The sequence below is a fragment of the Lithobates pipiens genome, unplaced genomic scaffold (genome assembly GCF_037356315.1).
Source record: "Lithobates pipiens isolate NorthernLeopardFrog02 unplaced genomic scaffold, aLitPip1_a1.2 Scaffold_1, whole genome shotgun sequence".
Classification (NCBI taxonomy): Eukaryota; Metazoa; Chordata; class Amphibia; order Anura; family Ranidae; genus Lithobates; species Lithobates pipiens.
In genome coordinates, this window is record NW_027507685.1 from 209814924 (window position 1) to 209835410 (window position 20487).

The following is a 20487-nucleotide window of genomic DNA, read 5'->3' on the forward strand; positions in this document are numbered from 1 at the left end:
GCTATAAACAAAAATAGAGCGACAATTTTGAAAAAAACGCATTATTTTTTACTTTTTGTTATAATAAATATCCCCCAAAAATATATAAAAAAACATTTTTTTCCCTCAGTTTAGGCCGATATGTATTCTTCTACATATTTTTGGTAATAGAGCGATTATTGATTGGTTTGCGCAAAAGTTATAGCGTTTACAAAATAGGGATAGTTTTATAGCATTTTTTTTTTTTTTACTAGTAATGGCGGCGATCAGCGATTTTTATTGTGACTGCGACATTGTGGGGGACCCATCGGACATTTTTGACACATTTTTGGGACCATTGTCATTTATACAGTAATCACTGCTATATAAATGCAGTGATTCCTGTGTAAATGACACTGGCAGTGAAGGGGTTAACCAGTGGGTGGCAGTTTATGGGTTAAGTGTTCCTAGGAGTGTGTTACTAACTGTGGGGGGTTGGGCTTTCATTTAGTGAACACTGATCTCTGCTCCAATCACATGGAGCAGAGATCAGCGTCACTAGTTGCTAGGCAGAATGGAGAAATGTTGTTTACAACGGCACTTCTCCATTCAGCCGCTCCGTGAGACGATCGCGGGGATGCCCGCGGCGATCGAGTCCGTGGGTCCCGCGACCGGACTCACGGGGGTCCCGACCAGCGCGCCGTGGGGGCACGCTCCCGATGGCAGGGCGGCAAATTTAAAGGGACGTACATGTACGCCCATTTGCCTGCCCGTGCCATTCTGTCGACGTACATGGTCGTGCGCTGGTCGGCAAGTGGTTAAAGGGCCATTGGTGCAAAACGGCACTAGCACGAATGCCTGCGCCCCCATTGCTTGTTCACCCACACCAGTCACGCATGTGCACACATGCGCGCCGATGAGCAGATCGCCCAGCGGCGCGCACGCATAGTCGCACATCCCGTGCTGGTGGATCCCTGACAGTTCGGCTCATCCCTACTCTCTTGTACAGTCTGATTTCACCAGGCATCCAAATCACACCCTCACAGGCAGAAGGTTCTAAATTTCTTTGCTTCACCGAGGCCTCACCTAATTGTGGTCAGCTATGGCAGGTATCCATTCATCCATTTGAAGCAGCAGCTCAGTCTTTTTCCCACACACCTGCTTGCTTCCAGCCCCTCCTCTCCTCTTTCTCCCTCCCAGCCTGAAGACACACTTCCCCTTGCTATGTTGCATCAGCCAATCACTGTTCTCCATTCTTTCCAGACCCAGCCTAGATAGCTGCCCCTACACTGGAGACACTCTATAGATGAACATTGCAAACTGGTCATCTTAAAAATGGCTGCTGCACTTCTGCATTATTGAATATTCAGTTTAACCTTGTCTGCACTGCAGAAAGATTATACAGCAGCAGCAGGAATAAGTTCCACAGCAGTGATCACCTAAGTCACTGTCAAGGAGGGTACTGTGATCTTTATGAGAGAAATGAATACCTGCTTATAGGCAGGGCCTAGGACTGGGGTTCCCAGTCTGCAAGAGATCACACTCACTATCCTTAGTGATATTAAAGTCTCTTATATATATATATATATATATATATATATATAAATTAAACTTACCTGCTCTGTGCAGCAGTTTTGAGACACTTCCCGAGTCCATGAGGGTACAATTCCCAATAAAGACTATACTAAACTAAACTACACTATACTAAATTAAACTACATAATGGCATAGTAGCACCTACTGGTTGGTGGAAAACCTGCACCTGCCTACATGCACTTCTTGTATACATACGCATGAAAAAACACAAAACATGAAAAATAATGTATATCTAAGGCTAAACACGCTTTAAAATAATAAAACATTGCGGTGTATAGTCAGATACACATGATGTGTTCATGGAAACAACCTTAGAAAGACAGAAAGTCCTCACTTGGACTGAATACATCAATTTATAACATTAATATATTCTATTTCCGCATAGATGAGAGAGAAATATGGGGATGTGTTTACCATCTATCTGGGGTCTCGTCCAGTCGTGGTGGTTAATGGATACAATGCAGTCAAAGAAGTCTATGTGGATAGAGCTGACGATTTCTTAGCCAGAGGGGATACAGCAACATTTGACACATCCTACCAGAACCACGGTGAGTAATTTGTACATATATAGCAAAAATATAATTCTTTGTTACTCTGCTGGGGAGTGTCACAATCACTTTTTGTCCCAGGGACCAGTGTCATGGTACGGTAGGAACACTATCAGTTAGTGATGGCTCTAAATCCTGTGACTCTGAAAGAGCATTCAAAGTCCAGCTATAGCACCACCAGCCATTTGTCCCTTCATCAAGAAAAGTCCTACAATACCTCAAGCTATAGGCATGTAGCTTCTCCCCTACACTCTAGCAGCACTGTTAAGTGAGGGATTCATTCTCCAAACTACCAGATGTCTCTTCTTAAGGCCACCAGCCCACAGCACATGCTGTGACCCAACAAATCATAGCAGCTTCTCAAATATTGGACCCTCCCAGGAGGGCATCCACAGGGGTAAGAGACTCTGACTAGCTCCCCCGAATGTTTATTTGCTTCTAAGACATATCTTCTGAAATAGACCCTCAGGCAATGGCATGGCTGAATAAATATTCCTAACTCCAGAGGTTGTTTGCTGGAACATTCTTTCACCAATAGGCAAGAGTAATCAACCACCAGATGAAAGGGGAGAACCTTCAGAATCCTTTTAAATAGATTCCAGCTCAGATGGTTACAGCTCAGCCATTAATATAATACATTTAGCTACCATTCAACAGGGGTGCTACACTTGGAGGAGGGGTGTTTTCTGAAGGCCTTTGAGCAAGATAATATTTTAGGCCTTTAGTTAAATTTTAAATGAAAGGAGCTTGAGTGTGAGATTCGCTGTGGATGGAAATTCTCAGAGTAAGACATTTGAGTTAGGGGTGTATAAAAAACAAATCATAATAATTTGCCTAATGAAAGAGCATATAAATTTGTTCTGTTCCAAAGGGGCAACAAAAAAACAACAAATGTTATTAGACCATTTTGTGTGACGAACAAATGTTTTCCATTGAATTAAAACAAAAAATATTGAATTTGGTCACTGGATGGCACTAAGTATCATTTGAAATTATACTTAGTGTCATCTAGTTACTACGTGTGGTATTTTTAATTTTCTTCACTTATAATTTATACAATTATTTATTCCATTATTATCAGTATAATAAAACAAACAATCAGTCAACTGAAACTTGCAAATGTGTCAATACAAATAAGTTTCTCTGGAATATCCACTAATTTAACATCTTCCAAACTGTTGTTACTGTGTATAATTGACAGTGCTATATTCTTCTTCACTGGAAATGGCCCCACGAACCTGGGTGCAAGTTTCTTCGAGGGACAAGCCAACTTGAGATTTGCTGTAGACAGCCAGACTCGGTCACCCACCTGGAGATTCAGTTCTCTCTTCTCTTCCTGTCAAAAGCTCTCTTGTTATCCACATGTGCTTTAGACATTGCTTCTTGTAATAATTTGTTTTTGCGGTTGACAAAGTCTATCATACTCTGAACAGCTGGCACTGTGGATTCAGGAACAAAGTCAGGCAAAAGGGACAGTTGAAAGCCATTGTTAGCAAAGAATGAGGACTGCCTCGTAGCAGAATGGCTGGCGTTGTTATTTGCAAACTCTGCCAATGGTGGTAATGATGCCCAATCACCCTGGATGAATGATGTAAAACATTGGATGTATTGTTCGAGCGTCTGGTTAGTCCTTTCTGTCTGTCCTTTGGTCTGTGGATGATAAGCGGAGGACAAGGATAATTTGATCTTCAAGACTTTGCATAAGGCCTTCCAGAAGCGTGAAGTGAATTGTCCCCCCCCCCCCACCCCGATCGGAGACTATATTTGGTACGGCGGAACAGCATACAGACTAGTGATTTTCCTGCTAGGAATTTGTTCCATCTGAAAAACATGGAACATGTTCTCTCTCTATGTCCGTCAGAATTTTTGACGTAAAAAGTGCGACGGGGCATAGACACAGTCTGAATATACGATGAAAAGCTCCCCTCTGACTTTTTCTGATGGAAATTGTGATCGTGAGTACGGGGCAATACTCTTTCTGGTACAAATATTTTATCTTCCTGGCACAGCAATCCTTCTTTAGGCACCAGTTTAACTGCATAAGGACTGGGAATATCCACAGAGGCTTGTTTAATTTGTGAGAGGAGATAAGTTTGTAATAATAAGAAATTACCTGCAGACAGCATGGTGTCTAGCATAGATGGTTCTGTAGGATCGTCGTACATATGAGACAATGAGTTCCTAAATTTTTTTGATCAGTATAGATCAGTATCAGGTGTGCTGCCCCTTCCAGTAGATAAGTCCATTCTTCTAGCTTTGATGGCAAGTAACTCTCAATCCCTGACATCATAATTCCTCTCCGCTGTGAGAAAAAAGCCACGTGGTGCATTAAGTCCATGAGTCCTTGGCGTTGTGACACAACTGCCCCTACAGCATTTTCTGAAGCATCAATTTCTACTACATATGGCAGGGATGGGTCTGGGTGACTTAAGAATCTCTTTAATGTTTCAAATGCAACCTGTGCCTTAGGAGTCCAATGGAATCAGAAGCTTTGCCTGGTAAGTTGCATGATGGGAGTGATAATGGCGGAGAATACTTTGATAAATCTCCTGTAGAAGTTGGCAAACCCCATAAAGCGCTGAACTCCCTTCTTGTCTGTAGGTGCAGGCCACTCTAAAATAGCAAAGACCTTTTGGGGAATCCATCTTCACCCCTTCTTTTGAGATAATCAAGCCCAAGAATTGGATGTTCTGCCGCTCAAATTCACATTTCTCAAGCTTGGCATATAGTCCATGTTGACGGAGCCAGTACAAAACACTCTTGACATGTCCCCGATGTAGGTCAAGGGACACCGAAAAAATCAAGATGTCATCTAAGTATACCATCACGAAAATGTCCAGGAAATCTCTGAATACATGATTAATAAAATGCTGGAAGGTGGCAGGGGCATTGCCTAGACCGAAGGACATCACCAGGTATTCAAAGTGGGCAAATCTAGTACAGAAGCCCATCTTCCACTCATCCCCTTCACAGATTCAAATCAAGTTGTAGCCCCCTCGCATTTGGTGAACATGGTTGCAAAGTTCTCGGTAATCTACGCATGGACATAGAGAGTGATCCTCCTTCTGCACAAAGAAAATTACGGTCCCTGCTGGAGAAGTGGAGGGGAGGATGAAGCCTTTTCCCAAATTTTCATCAACTTATTATTTCAAAGCCTCCTTTTTCCGCTCAGAAAGTGGAACAAACTCACCCAAAGGAAATCTCGGCCCTCGCAAGTAGTTCAAATGTGCAGTCGTATGGCCAGCGTGCAGGAAGGGCATCAAGGTATTCATGGTAGGTTTCAGGTACCGATTGACATGTCTCCTTATCAGAATCCATACATAACAGGTTTATGGGGGTGATTGGGGATTCTGGCAGACAGTGCTCCTGACAGTAGGTAGATCGGAAGCTGATTTCTCCTGTATTCCAGTCAACTTGTGTATTATGCGCCTGTAGCCATGGTAGGCCCAGAATAATAGGTAATAGAGGAGATGAGATGGAATCAAGCCTCATCAGTTCTTTATGATTGGTGGGAGTAACAAAAGGTAAAGGAGGTGAGTTACAAGTCCTGATTTATTACAAGAACCATCTGCCAGGTATACACAAAGTCCTTGAGTCTGGTTTTAATGGAATGCCTTGTTGTGCTGAGAAAGCCAAGTGAATAAAGCAACTGCATGCCCCAGAGTCAAAAATTGCAGTGACTAGGATTGCTCCTTCTGGTAGCCGAAACAAGATCTGGAGCGATAAATTAGTTGCACTGGCAGATAATGGTGGCATATTGGCAGAAGAAATAGACAGACACTTACGCATATTTGCAGGACATGCGCGTACATAATGGTTGGCTTCTACACAATTCAAACAAAGTTTATTTTGCCAGGGCATGGTCAAGAGCGGCATGTAAACAGTCGCATCTAACAGGGCTCCTGGTTATCATCCTGCAACGATCCTGCTCCCAGCTCACTGGATCGACCTGCCTGACCCACTTGCCTACCGGTACCTCCAGCGGAATATAAGGCATCTAAAGAAATCGTACATGCCCGTTATGCTGGCCAGGAGGGGCAAGGATGATGGCATGCAACAGGTCATCCAACTTGAGACAGCAGCCCTCTCACAGCACGGCCCTTGTGGCGTGGACAAAGAGAAAGACACACTGAGTAAACCTTTCAAGTTACCCAAGGCAGCAGGGAAAGATCCCCCCAAAGACATGCTCTATTATTTTGCCCAAGAGCTTGCGAGTTCTACCAGGTAGGATACAGGGGAGGATCTCACAGCCACTCCAGCCATTTTTCACATGGGGTCTACTGCAGACCAGTCAGGGTAGGCCAGCATGGATCAACACTCTATTGAGGCAGAGGAGGGGGAAGGAGAGCAACCAACCCTGGTTGAGATACTCAGGGCAGTGCACAAATGTACAGCTTCAGTAGATACATTAAAAGAACGCCTGGGAGGCCTGAAAGAGGAGGTTGGTTTGATCCACCAGGATATCCAAAAGATCACGGAGCACACAACAGCAGCAGAAAGGAGGATAAGTGATGTGGAAGACAAAATGGGCCCACTTATTAGGGATTCCCAATCCACAGTGCAGCTGGCAAAAGCTATGGAGCTGAGAGCTGAGGACACTGAGAACCACCTAAGGCATAACATGAGAATAGTGGGGTTCCCTGAGAAGGTGGAAGGAAGATATCCTACAGAGTTTGTGGAACAATGGCTCCTAGAAGTGTTTGGCAAGGAGTCCTTCACTCGTGGTGGTACTCTGTGCGCCCTTTCCACAGAGTACCACCGCGACCCCTACTTCCTGGTCACCCGCCACACACTATTCTGGCCCGCCCACTAAACGACAAGGATAAAGAAATTGTTCTCCAGAAGGCTAGAGAACAATGTAATATCCAACACAATAGAGTACGCATATCTGTTTATTCCGATTTTTCAGCAGAGGTCCAGTGTAGCAGGGCTCACTTCAATGATGTTAAAAAAAAGTCTCCACCGTCTGCAAGTTACTTATGCTATGCTTTTTCCGGCCAGGCTTTGCATTACTGCTGGGGGGAAATCACATTTTTTCAGCCATTGATTGGTTGGATGCTAATGAAAATGCTATATGCCAGGCAGGGTGAAACACTGCTGAAGCTGATTGACACATCAATTGTCACCACTGAGACTTAACAGTAAGCTGGCATTTACACACAAGTTTCTGAAGGGAATGATCTTATAGCTGGGAGAATCTCTCACCCTTTTGATAGAATGAGCTGTACAAAGTGCAAAGACTTCAAAGAAGTCTTCATTCTTACATGTGTTTCAATTGGGCCCTGTTGGCACATGGCCTCAGGGTTTTATTATGGAGTAACCTATTGCCCTACCTGTTTGACATACAGTTTACGTTAGAGATGGTGGTGGTGGTCTTGTTGCTTCCCAAAGGGTGTGAACTAAGGGCCCTTAATACAGGACAGCGAGTTTCCCAGTGGATTCTACTTACTGGTGCTGCTGTTGACCACACTACCAAACTTTGGCAAACAAGTGGTTTGGTTTGCCCTTACTTTGACTGCTGTTCCAGAGATGAAGATACTACTCCACATTGCCTGTTGATACTATGCCAGAGAATGCTACCATGACTAACGCTGCAAGGGGCCTACCTGAGTAACTCAACTACTAACCCTCAATGAGTAACAGTGTTTAAGGGCATTGAGAAACCTGTACCCCACACTTACTATGTCATTATCATTTTGCTAACCATATACGTATTAATTCAATATGACAGCAGTGCCAATTATTTCATGGAACGTTAGGGGACTCCACAAGCCACTTAAGCATACCATGATCTCTACGATGCTCAGAAAACATCTACCTGCTAATTTGCATCTTCCAGGAGATGCATCTCACACCAGAGATGTTGTCATGTCTGGGTTACTCTTGGGTTAGATGGGTGTTCCACTCCACTCACACTTTCTACTCAAGGGGTGGAGTGTACTGGTTCACAGGGATCTAGAGTTTCAGGTTGAGGATAAACAAATTGACCCTGAAGGACTTTATATACTGTTGGTATGCTGTATTTTTCTTGTGAAATACAATTTAGCCTTTGTGTACATACCTCCTCCTTATAATTCTACAGTCCTAAGGCATATACTGACTTATCAGCTGGGCTACCCTGGGATCCCTATGTTTGTGGCTGGAGACTTTAACTGTTGTTTAGACAGCAATTTAGATAAACACCTGCCAACTCACAAAGGGGCGGTGTTCGCCACACAACCTTTTAAAAATTTAACAAAAAAGTGGGCCGGATAGACCCATGGCATTGTAAACACTCCTTGCAGAAACAATTTCCTGCTTTTCTAAAAAACATGGTTCATTATCAAGGACAGATTTTTGTTTATGCACCCCAGATGCCTTTAATATAATTCATGATATCATGTATGCCGCAAGAGGTGTCTTGGAATCATTATCCTCTATTGGTTTACATGAATGCACAACCCCTTACAATTTTGCCGAGAGCTCCTTGGAAGCTAAATGCTTTTTGACTGCATCTCATACCCTCACATATCACCATGGAAACCCAAATTGCAGAATTTTGGCGCATCCACTCAGATAGCAATAGTGTTCATGAAGTGTGGGATGCATTTAAGGCGTTCCTACATGGAGTGTTCATTGCAGAAATAACAAATATTATAAAGTCCACTAGTTTCCAAAGGGGGCAGGCTGCCCAGCTGGTAGGTCATCTAGAGGCTGAATTTATTGCTGACCCTTCAGACTCCAATAGAGTGTACACGATGATCTAATGATCTTTGCACATGCGCGGCAGCGTGGAACTATGCACATGTGTGTTGCGGGCGAGCGGACACCGCCGCTTGGTGGCGTGTGCTGACGCCGGAAGGGTTGGGGAGCTCAAATAGTGGTCTGTTACAAACCACTTTTGAGCAGTTTTCAGGACTCTACATGCTGGGTTGTGCTGGTGGACACCTTTTGATACAGGTTATTGTATGGTTCATCTAGTACCTTGGGACCAGGACTTCTAGTATCCTGTGTCCCCTAGTTTGGTTTTATTATATACTTATGGTAATTAACTTATTGCATTCTTGGGGCCCCACACAAGGTCCATTAGGATATGGATGAGTGAGTTTGAGGTGGAGGTACTGGATTTCCCTGACCTCACCCCGATAGAACACCTTTGGGATGAATAAGAGTGGAGACTACAAGCTAGGTCTTCTCATCCAATATCTGTGCCTAACCTCACAAAGTGCTTCTGGAAGAATGGTCAAACATTTCCATAGACACACTCCTAAACCTTGTGGACAGCCTTCCCAGAAGAGTTGAAGCTGTTATAGCTGCAAATGGTGAGCCAACTCAATATTGAACCCTACAGACTAAGACCATTAAAGTTAATGTGTGTAAACGCAGGTGTCCCAATACTTTTGACAATATAATGTATGTCCAAGAAGACTGCAGGGGAAGGAGGAGGGAGCAAACTTCCAGCTCAGTTTAGCATGGAGATCTGAGCCAGGAGTGGGAGCTCATAACTGTCAAAACCAGGTACCCGCTCCCCCCAAAGAATGGTAAACGTGACAGTGGACGGAGCAAACAAGCAGAACTTCCCCTTTTGAGTGGAGCTCCTCTTTAAAGAATAATAATCAAACTCAACAAAGTTTTACACTAGAGATCTATATTTTTTACAATTTCATATTTAATTTTTAAAGGACATTCAGTCCATTAGGTATCTTGGAATTGACTCTAGATATCCATCTAGCTTCCATGTGTAAGATCTTCTTATCTAGATCTAATTTGCGATGACCTAATTTCTTATCCTGGACTATCCAGAATTTAAGACAGGGATTCTGTGACTAAACAGCGCTTATTATTTTGGATGCAATCCTATTATACTGTGATCATTTTAAAGAGGAAGTAAACCCTGATGGGTTTTACTTCCTCTTTGTTTCCCTGCAAATGTAAAGCATAATGGACTACTATGCATCACATAGTTGCCCTTTATGTGTCACTTACCTGACATAGGAGTCAGCAATGTCATCCCTGTCCCCTCTTCCACGAAGCATCCATCTTCCTTCCAGGTATCGTGGCTCCGGCGATGTGATTGGCAGGAGCCACAATGATGTCGTTAGCAGTGGAATGCTCAGTGCGCCTACGCGCCGCTGTCTACGGCGCATACGTGCTTCTCTTTTGCAAATATCTCCTAAACCGTGTAGGTTTAGGAGATATTTCTTGCACCTAAAGGTAAGCCTTAATGTAGGCTTACCTGTAGGTAAAAGTGGTCTGTAATGCCGCGTACACACCATCAGACTTTTTGACGGACTAGGTCCGGCACACCGGAATCCGTCTCACAATTCTATCGTGTGTGGGTTCCAGCGGACTTTTCTTTCCCAAAAGTCTGACTGACCTAGAAATAAAACATGTTTTATATATTTCCGACAGACTGGAGTCCGGTCGAAAAATCTGCTCGTCTGTGTGCTAGTCTGACGGACGAAAACCGACGCTAGGGTAGCTATTGGATACTGCCTATGAACGTCCTTATTCTAGTCTGGTCGTACGTCATCATGTTCAAATTCGTCTGACTTTTGGAGTGATAGTGTGTGGGCAAGTCCGTTTGTTTGAAAATCCAGCAGACCTCCACTGCAAAGTCCGTCAGATAGTCCGTCGAAAAGTCTGATCGTGTGTACGTGGCATAAGGGTTTACAACCGCTTTAATAAACCATATATTATTGAAAAGGTGTCAATTGAATAAATAAATGTGATCTATATATTCCTGTAACTAATAAAATAATACAACAAAAAGTGTTCTAGTCCATGTATCAAACAAACTCCATGTAGGGATATTGTAACCAACACTGATGGAATCTAGTATGATAAGGAAACAATAAAAAACAATATAGGATGGAGGTTGGTTGATTAAGCTGTCTTTGTTCCAATGTAGATGATTCCAACAGGTGTAAACAGGACTGTAATCTAACCATTTTATTTAGCGACATGGGCTTTGACTGGCGTTCAGAGGGCTTTAACAAAGCGTGTCCGAAGCCTTGTTTTGAAGCAAGTGTAAACTATCTAGTAATGTGTGTTGAAGCAAGTGTAAATGAGCCCTTAGGCCGCGTACACACGGGCGGACTGTTCGCTCAACTTTGTCCGCTGAACAGTGTTTCAGCGGACAGTCCGCTCGTGTGTGGGGCTTCAGCGGACAGTTTGACGAACAAAGTTTTTCGGAAATTCCGAAAAACTGTCCGCTGAAACTTGGTTTGAGCGGACAGTCCGCCCGTGTGTAGGCCACTTTCGAAATGAGCAAACTGTTCCCGCTCGGAGGAAAGTCTGCTCATTTCGAGCGCGTCTCCAGGTAGGCGGGGCCCGCGAAGGAGACGTCGCGGGCCCCGCCGCCTGGTATGGACTTAAAGGGGAACCCCAACGCCGAAAAAAATTGGCGTGGGGGTCCCCCCAAAGTCCACAACAGACCCTTGTCCGAGCACGCTACCCGGCCGGCCAGGAAAGGGGGGCGAGCGAGCGTGCCCCCCCTCCCGAGCCGTACCAGGCCGCGTGCCCTCAACATGGGGGGTGCCTTGGGGAAGGGGGGGCCGCGCGGCCCCCCCACCCCAAAGCACCTTGTCCCCATGTTGATGAGGACAAGGGCCTCTTCCCGACAACCCTGGCCGTTGGTTGTCGGGGTCTGCGGGCGGGGGGCTTATCGGAATCCGGGAGCCCCCTTTAATAAGGGGGCCCCCGGATACCGGCCCCCCACCCTATGTGAATGAGTATGGGGTACAATGTACCCCTACCCATTCACCTGTAAAATAAAAGTACCCAAAAAAAAACACAACACACGAGATAAAATATTTTATTGCACAGCTCCGGGGGTCTTCCGTCTTCGGGGGTCTTCTCGCCGGACTCCTCCGCTATCTTCTTGTAGCTCTTTTGCTAGCGGAGGAGTCCGGCTTTCTTCCTCCCCGCCGCCGGCCTCTTCTCCCGACTTCGGGGGTCTTGTCCCCCTCTTCGGTTCTTCTGCCGGGCCACCGCGCCTTCTTATAGCTCTTTTACAGGCGGTGGCCCGGTCTTCTGTCGCCGCTGTCGCCTTCCGGTCGCCTTCCGTTCTTCTTCTTTTTCTTCTTCTTCTTCTTCTCCAGGAGATGTTGACACGTCGCTCTCTCCGGCCGGAATGCCAGAGCCGCTCTGCGCGGCCACTTATATAGTGACAATGGGGCGGTGTCACATGGTATATGTCACATGGGTTGGTCACATGGGTTGATGTCACATGGGGACTATGACATCGTAAGGGGGCGGGGTCACCATGTGGCCAACCCATGTGACATATACCATGTGACACCGCCCCATTGTCACTATATAAGTGGCCGCACAGCGCGGCTCTGGCATTCCGGCCGGAGAGAGCGACGTGTCAACATCTCCTGGAGAAGAAGAAGAAGAAGAACAAGAAGAAGAACGGAAGGCGACAGCGGCGACAGAAGACCGGGCCACCGCCTGTAAAAGAGCTATAAGAAGGCGCGGTGGCCCGGCAGAAGAACCGAAGAGGGGGACAAGACCCCCGAAGTCGGGAGAAGAGGCCGGCGGCGGGGAGGAAGAAAGCCGGACTCCTCCGCTAGCAAAAGAGCTACAAGAAGATAGCGGAGGAGTCCGGCGAGAAGACCCCCGAAGACGGAAGAGCCCCGGAGCTGTGCAATAAAATATTTTATTTCGTGTGTTGTGTTTTTTTTTTTGGGTACTTTTATTTTACAGGTGAATGGGTAGGGGTACATTGTACCCCATACTCATTCACATAGGGTGGGGTCACATAGGGTGGGGGGCCGGTATCCGGGGGCCCCCTTATTAAAGGGGGCTCCCGGATTCCGATAAGCCCCCCGCCCGCAGACCCCGACAACCAACGGCCAGGGTTGTCGGGAAGAGGCCCTTGTCCTCATCAACATGGGGACAAGGTGCTTTGGGGTGGGGGGGCCACGCGGCCCCCCCTTCCCCAAGGCACCCCCCATGTTGAGGGCACGCGGCCTGGTACGGCTCGGGAGGGGGGGCGCGCTCGCTCGCCCCACTTTCCTGGCCGGCCGGGTAGCATGCTCGGACAAGGGTCTGTTGTGGACTTTGGGGGGACCCCCACGCCGATTTTTTTCGGCGTTGGGGTTCCCCTTTAAGTACATTCCAGGCGGCGGAGCCCGCCTACCTGCACACGCGCTCGAAATGAGCGGACTGTTGCCTCGTGTGTGGGCGAGTCCGTTCATTTCAAAAGTTGCGCGGACTTAGTACGACGAACAAAGTTTGCCGTATTTGTCCGCTCAAAAAGTGCCGTGTGTGGGCGTGTTCGTTCATTCAAAAGTTTGAGCGGACTGTTTGACGAACTTAGTTTACGTGTGTACGCGGCCTTACTGTATTGTTTTCTTTATGTATAATTTCAGACATGAACATTTGGCTGCATTTATAAACTATGGATTTATAAAACTTCACTATAGATCTGTCGATATATAACTTGTCCTTATTTCCCTGATCAGGATTGGCCTTTACTAGTGACGTAAACAGGTGGAGAGAGCTTCGCCGATTTTCTCTGTCAGTAATGCGGGATTTTGGCTTGGGGAAGAAGAGTATAGAAAGCGTTATTATAGAGGAGTCTCAGTGTTTGGTGACCGAATTAAAGCAGACCAAAGGTAAGGAAAAAGCACATCTAAAGCCAAAGTTTTGTATAAAGCAGTAAGGGGTTGGAACCCTTGTCAGGATTTTATAGCTGTGCCATGGGATAAACAAAGAAGGCTGGAAAAGCAAGCTTTGTAAAAAATATTGTAAAAAACAAACCAAAAAAAACTATTTTGTTAATACCGGTCTGTATTGCGAGGAATTAGCTCAGTAGCGGGTTGTGCATGACCCCATGAATGAGTCACAGCGTGGTTGAAAAAAGCACAGCAAGACAGCAGGACATTGGGGAGAAACAACTGTGAGTTATTTAGAAAGTCTGTGTTTACAAAGTGCAGGTATCGAAACAGAAAAAATAAAACAAATCAGAAAACAAACTCTTGCCACCTTCGGTGTCTATCTACAAACACAGGAACCTAACTACTTGTCCTGGAACAGCCTAGAGCTGCCCAGGCGCCTGACTGTCACCCAGAATGAAACAGTCTTTAGTCACACGGACTTACCATACATTCACACTATGGCTTCCTTTAGTACAAAATTACATCTATGCGTTTTTCAGCCGATGCTTTTTGGGAAGGGTCGGGGACTTTTTTTTTCCACAGCAGATTGCGTTTTCGCATAATAGACTTCAATGCATTTGTGAGGCGTTTTGCATTTTTTTCCCCTTTAAAAACACTGTATATAGCTGATTGCTAAGAAGCAGGCTGGGAAGCTGACCTCTGCATCCTTAACCCCCCTAGCGGTAATCCCGAGTCTGGCTCGGGTTGGGAATTTTCTAGCAGGAACGGTAACCCCCGAGCCAAACTCGGGATGGCTTCGCTGGATGCAGGGGAGGACACAGGGAGATTCACAGTGCCGAATGCCGCCGAGCTCCGTTCCCTGCGACGTTACGGCGCATGGGAGCGGAGAACGGCGGCAAATTCAAAAAAAGTAAAAAGACACAAAACACACACAGTACTGTAATCTTACAGATTACAGTGCTGTATTAAAAAATGACACACCCCCTTTGTCCCTAGTGGTCTGTGCAGTGCCCTGCATGCACTTTTATATTATAAATACTGTTTTTTCTGCCTGGAATTCGGAGATTGTCCATAGCAACCGAAAAGTGTCCCTTTTTCAGTGTTTTAGGATTTGATTACATTATTGAATAATTTTTATTATTCTTTATTATATTATAAACTTTATCATACCCGGGATGTCTGCTAGACTCTGGTTTGAAGAGATTTAAGAGCGTTATTCCTAAGAATTACAGGACTACAAAATAAAACGCCAGATTTCCATGCAAAATAATTGTACCGCTTTCAGCACCTAATTCCAGACTGAATCATACCGCCAGGGAGGTTAACAACCGATGAGTCATCAGCTGTCAGCGGGGTTCCCCGCTGACAGCTGAATGTAAAAGAAAGAATTGCCTATGAAAAAAATTATGAAAAAAATTTACCTTTGATGAGGATAAATCTGCCTTCTGTGTCTATGAGGGAATAAGACAAGTGAAAGTTTGCATGTTTGGAGATCAGTATAGATAGTCCTTTTGTCTTAGCATCAGGATTGGTGGCATGTAGCACTGTTCGATATACGTGGTTGGACAACTTAGAAATGGAGTCAGAGCAGAAGTGCGTTTCCTGGAGAAAGATAAAGTGCGCTTTGTGCCTAGTGAGGGAGGACAGGACTTGAGATCTTTTTTCTGGAAAGTTTAGGCCTTTCGCATTAAGCGATACACATTTCAATGACAAGGGTGGTTTAGTTGGCTTAGGTTGGCTTTTCTGCCATTTCAGAATGAAGGTGTTGGGCCAGTGAAGATGCTACTTGAGCTTGGAAGAGGGGAGACTAGGTGGGTGGAAGGAAGCGTCAAGCGGGGAGCGGGACCATCCGAGGAGAAGACAAAAATCAAAAAGGAGGGGAAGGGGGAGGGGAGGAATATGTAGTGGGAATGGAAGGGAGGCAGTTAAGGGCAACAAGAAAAAGCAGGAGGGATGAGAGAAAAGGACGAAGAGTATGGGGGTATACCAGAGGTGGGAGTAGACAAGCTATTCCACCTAGTAAAGAATGAGCTAGGTAATCAGCAAAGGTCCAGAAGGACCGCTGTAGTGGGGTGCAAGGAAGGACAGAAAACACAGGGCTTTTGTGAACTGGGGATTGGAGATGGTGATGTATTGAGGTGTAATATATAATATGGTATTGGGGAGTTAAACAGAGCAAAGGGGCATAAAACCAGAGAGATATAAACATATAACAAAACATTTGGTTCAGCCATATACCGCCTTGTGATATTCATTTATCATGGCATTTATTTGAGTTTGCAAGTTTGTAGTTGTCCTGCAGGTGCCAGGGAAGGGTTTCCCATGGTTTTGCTGCTAAATTAAAAAAAAAAAGGTAGTTAGAAAAATAAAATAAAAAGGGGGAGCAGCCCTTCAGGGGCGAAAAAAAAGGGAAAAAAGGGAGAGGAAAAGAGAGCCTCTATTTGACACAGAGCTAAAACCTAGTATACTACAAATAGCTGGTTATAATCATATCATTACATCTACCGTTTTATGGATTACATGTGTTGCACAAGAGTCCGGAGTGTCAAGAGTAAGCTGAGTACCTGTTTTGTCTCCATTTCGGTAGGGTGTTCAGCCGCACAATCATATGCATAATGTGTAATAATGTGTAGCAAAATATCATTGCAGCGTAATGCAGCAATAATAGCACCAGGCTCAGTAGGGTTCACAATTTGCGCGGAAGACAGTTTCTGGCTCTCAGCACAACACGTTTACCCTCAGCTAATGCAGAATAACTTATTCTACTCAAGTTATGGCAGAAATGCGATAGAAGTGGCTTTGGATATGTGTCGATTTGCATGCTCCCCTGGCGTATATCGTATCATGGGGTTTGAGACTCTGTATTCTGGGACTCAAGAGAGTGCAAGTGGGGGGATGATCATTTAAGGGGCCGCAAGGCTCCTTGCAGCTCTTGTGAGTAAGAACAAGTATAAGTGAGGCCGCCGACTGGTGTCAGTAGGGCTCTAAAAGGGGCAGACTACATTTTGTGTGAGGGATAATGCGCAACGGGAGATGCACATGAAACATTATATGCCCCCCGCTTATTCCCCACATGTGATACATGCAAGTATGTGTGGCTAAACAGTAATGGGGAGATTTGTTGGAGCATCAACACACCAGTGTAATATCCCCAGTGGGGCAGTGGAGTCGCTCCCCATGTGAATCCAGGAGCAAGGGGGGACTCCACCCCAGCCCCAGGGTCATTGGCATCCCCATGTGGAAAAACTAAAGACCAATTCCCTGGTGGGGGTAGCTCGGGTCCAGGGTTAGAGAGAGCAGGACTGACCATTGCACTTTGGAGCAGTGGGTTGAAGGGAGGGTAAAATATGAAGCACACAGAGGCAAGAAGAAGGTTTGTCTAGATCAGTTCCTATGTGTTCCTGGTCTCTCCAAGCTGGGCACCGGCCACCTCCTTCAGTTCCCCCTGCAATGTCTGTTGAACTTAGCAGTAAAGGCATATTACCATTGAGAATTGCATACTTATCAATGGGGTATTGTGGCTAGTTCGTGGCTCAGAAAAAGACCAACTTATTTCAGGGTTGAAGGGGCCAATGTCACAGTGTTCGGCATGCTCTTCGGGGTATCCAGTTTAGCAGGTCATCAGGCACTGTGTCCACCTAAGCACACAGAGTGACGAGGTACCATGGTTTTGTATTGGTATCAGCATACTTTACCTCTCTCGGTAGCATGGGTTCAATCGTCTGTTAGCGACCACTAACACGCAGTCCAGTCCACATCTGCCAAAACCTCTGGAGGGTTGAATGGAATAGTAGAGAGTGTCCCAGGAGAAGCTGATATCAGGTAGAATAGTTGTGGAGGTTAACTTAATGTTATGTTGAATCCATCAGGAGGGGAGGAGGAAGACAAAAAGGGAGAGAAGAGAAAAAAAACAAAGAAAAGAAGACCAAAAACAAGAGAGACTGATGCCAGAAACACTTAGTGTATATGGCTGGATGGAGGCATGTACTTTTAGGTCTCCAGGCGGTTCCTCCTCAGAGATGGAGAGGATGGGGATCCCGGACTGCGTTGGTATAAGTCTCGGTGAGATGAGCAGGAATTCGATGTGGGCGGATCCGCCCTGTGTCTGCGGGATCTTTGCCTCTGGGCTTTCCAAGATTGATCGAGTGAGACAGGCTCCATGGTTCCATCTGGAAATAGAAGGAGTTGTGAACAAAGGCTTTAGCTGCAGAATTGGAAAAAAAAACACACTGTCTAGTACATATTCTTATTGCAGACGGGCTGGAAGGAATTGGCAGCTTCTTTTTACAGGTGAAATAACGGCAGGAGGGGAGGGGCGGGGGGAAGAGAAGAGGGGAAGGGTGATGAGAGGGGAGGGGTGGGGAGAAGAGGAGAAGGAGGGGGCAGGGAGGGAAGGAGTGGAGGAGATCATGTTCTCACTGCTGACAATGGAACCGATAGAGAGAGGGGGGAGGAGGGGGAAGATGCAGATATGCACAGGGGAGAGCTGTTATGACAGAGGCATGTAAACTGACTATGCTTTCATGGCTAAGCAGCCATGATAAACACGGTCAGCTCACAGAGAACCAGGACCAGGCAAGATCAACCAGGCACTGTAGATGGTAGAAAAAGCAAAAGAGAAAAAGGCAAAAGCACTATACTACACCTTGTAGCTTAAAGGGGCAGGAGCATGATTTTTTTTTGGGGGGGGGTAAAAATCACTTTAAGAACACTGGTACATCTAACAGGACAGAATGCCCATGTATAGAAAAGTCAGTTTGCATCCATACCAGTGTGTATTGTATCTGCAGACTGACTGTAGCATATTGCACCCGGACTTACACCTACAGAAGCAAATGTGAACAAGGTTCCATCTACTATATATAAAGAACATAGGATATGTTATATACCTATGAGATACTACTGGATGTGAAATGGTGTCTGATATTGACACATCAATGTTTCTTTTATACTAGGTACCTTTAACATTTGTATTGAAAAAATGTGATGCTTTTATATTCAACGCCTGGTTTGTTCCTGAGATTTACACCTTAAATATTCTCTAATTTAGTTTTTTCCTATATACATGGGACCATCATAATATATATCCACTTATTATATGAAATTGGGAAGTTGTTGTAATAGTATAAGCTGCACATGTGTGAGCTTCACTAAGACCAGCCAGTGGATTGTCCATATGTGATTTATATAATCCAATTAAATTATATAAGCAGAAAAAAAGGAAAAAAATCAATGACACTTGCTGAATCCTGCTCTTCATAGACATATAGAATACACAAACAGGCAAACGCCTCCAAACTGAAGCTCAAGATAAGCCCTGTGTCAACAGGCTTTGGTCGATATCTTCAGTTTTAAAAGAAAGGCTCATTGACGCAGGCCCTTAAAGCGATCACGGTTTTACTTTATGTTCTAGATTTTCTCTTTAAATCCTTTCCAACACACCAATATGTGTATAGAGTCATGTTGTAATTTGTGTGTTTGCTCATTTTTTTTCTCTCTCATATTCTAGGATCATTTCTTGATCCTCAACAAGTCTTCAACAAATTTGCTTGCAATATAATATTTTCCATCATGTTTGTGCATCGCCATGATTATGAGGACAATGAGCTTCTTGATGTCGTAAACACCATAAGTGAAACTTTCCACATCATCAGTTCAGGCTGGGGGCAGGTAAGAGCCAATGACAAGTGTACTGAGATTTTACTGTAGCGCTACCCCCGTAGGAGCCTCTAGATATATTACCTGGATTCTTCCTCAGCGTCAGTGGCCTTGCTGCCCCCTCAGGACAATAGGATAATATTATGGACTGCAAAGGAACATCAAGAGAAGGGCACAACAACCTAGCGCATTACCACAATACATTTTATTTGAAGATAAAAACAATTGTTCTATTCACATACGCATAACTTGAGTATGCATATCATAGCAAGTGTGACCAATCTTCAGATCTGCTGTAATCTACCAAAAGTGTGAGAAGAATGTGGTGGCTGACGTGTTTCAATGGCAAACCCTCTTCATTAGCGCCAAAGTAGTGACTGACCAACAATTCCTCTCAGTGCACATACAACGGGTAAAATAAGTATTGAACACGTCACCATTTTTCTAGGTATATATAATTGTAAAGGTGCTATTGACATGAAATTTTCACCACATTTTGGTAACAACCCATGCAATCCATACATACAAAGAAACCAAAACAAATATGTTCAGAAATGTAGTTATGTGTGATAAAATAGAATGATACAGTGAAATAATATTGAATACACCATCTGAAATGTATTTAATACTTCATACAAAATCCTTTGTTGATAATGACAGCTTCAAAATGGCTCCTGTATGGAGAAACTAGTCACATGCAGTGCTCAGGTGTGATTGTGGCCCATTCTTCCACATTCTTCTATGAACTGCGATCTTTAGTTCTTTCCATAGATTTTCTATTGGATTCAAGCCAGATGATAGACTGGGCAATTTTAGTAGCTTTAATTTTCTTTTTTTGAAACCAGTTGAGAGTTTCCTTGGCTTTGTGTTTGGGATCATTGTCTTGCTAAAATGTCCACCCTTGTTTTCATCTTCATCATCCTGGTAGATGGCAGCAGATTTTTATTTGTGTTGAAACATTTTTCTATTCATCCTGCCTTCAATAATACGAAGTTTGCCAGTACCGTATGATGAAAAACAGCACCAAACCATGATGTTCCCACCTCCAAACTTCACTGTTGTTATGTGGGTGTTTTTGGGGTGATGTGCAGTGCCATCTGACCTCCAAACATATTATGGTAT

The 20487-nt window shown here is 44.8% G+C and overlaps 1 pseudogene across 1 annotated transcript in view; it reads left to right on the plus strand.

Moving 5' to 3' along the window:
* Positions 1 to 20487, plus strand: part of LOC143982523 (cytochrome P450 2G1-like) — a 93998-nt pseudogene that overhangs the window by 12754 nt on the left and 60757 nt on the right. Inside the window, exons 2-4 of the transcript XR_013274477.1 lie at positions 1939 to 2101; positions 13552 to 13704; positions 19217 to 19377. The product of XR_013274477.1 is annotated as a cytochrome P450 2G1-like (transcript). The remainder of the gene's footprint in view (positions 1 to 1938; positions 2102 to 13551; positions 13705 to 19216; positions 19378 to 20487) is intronic.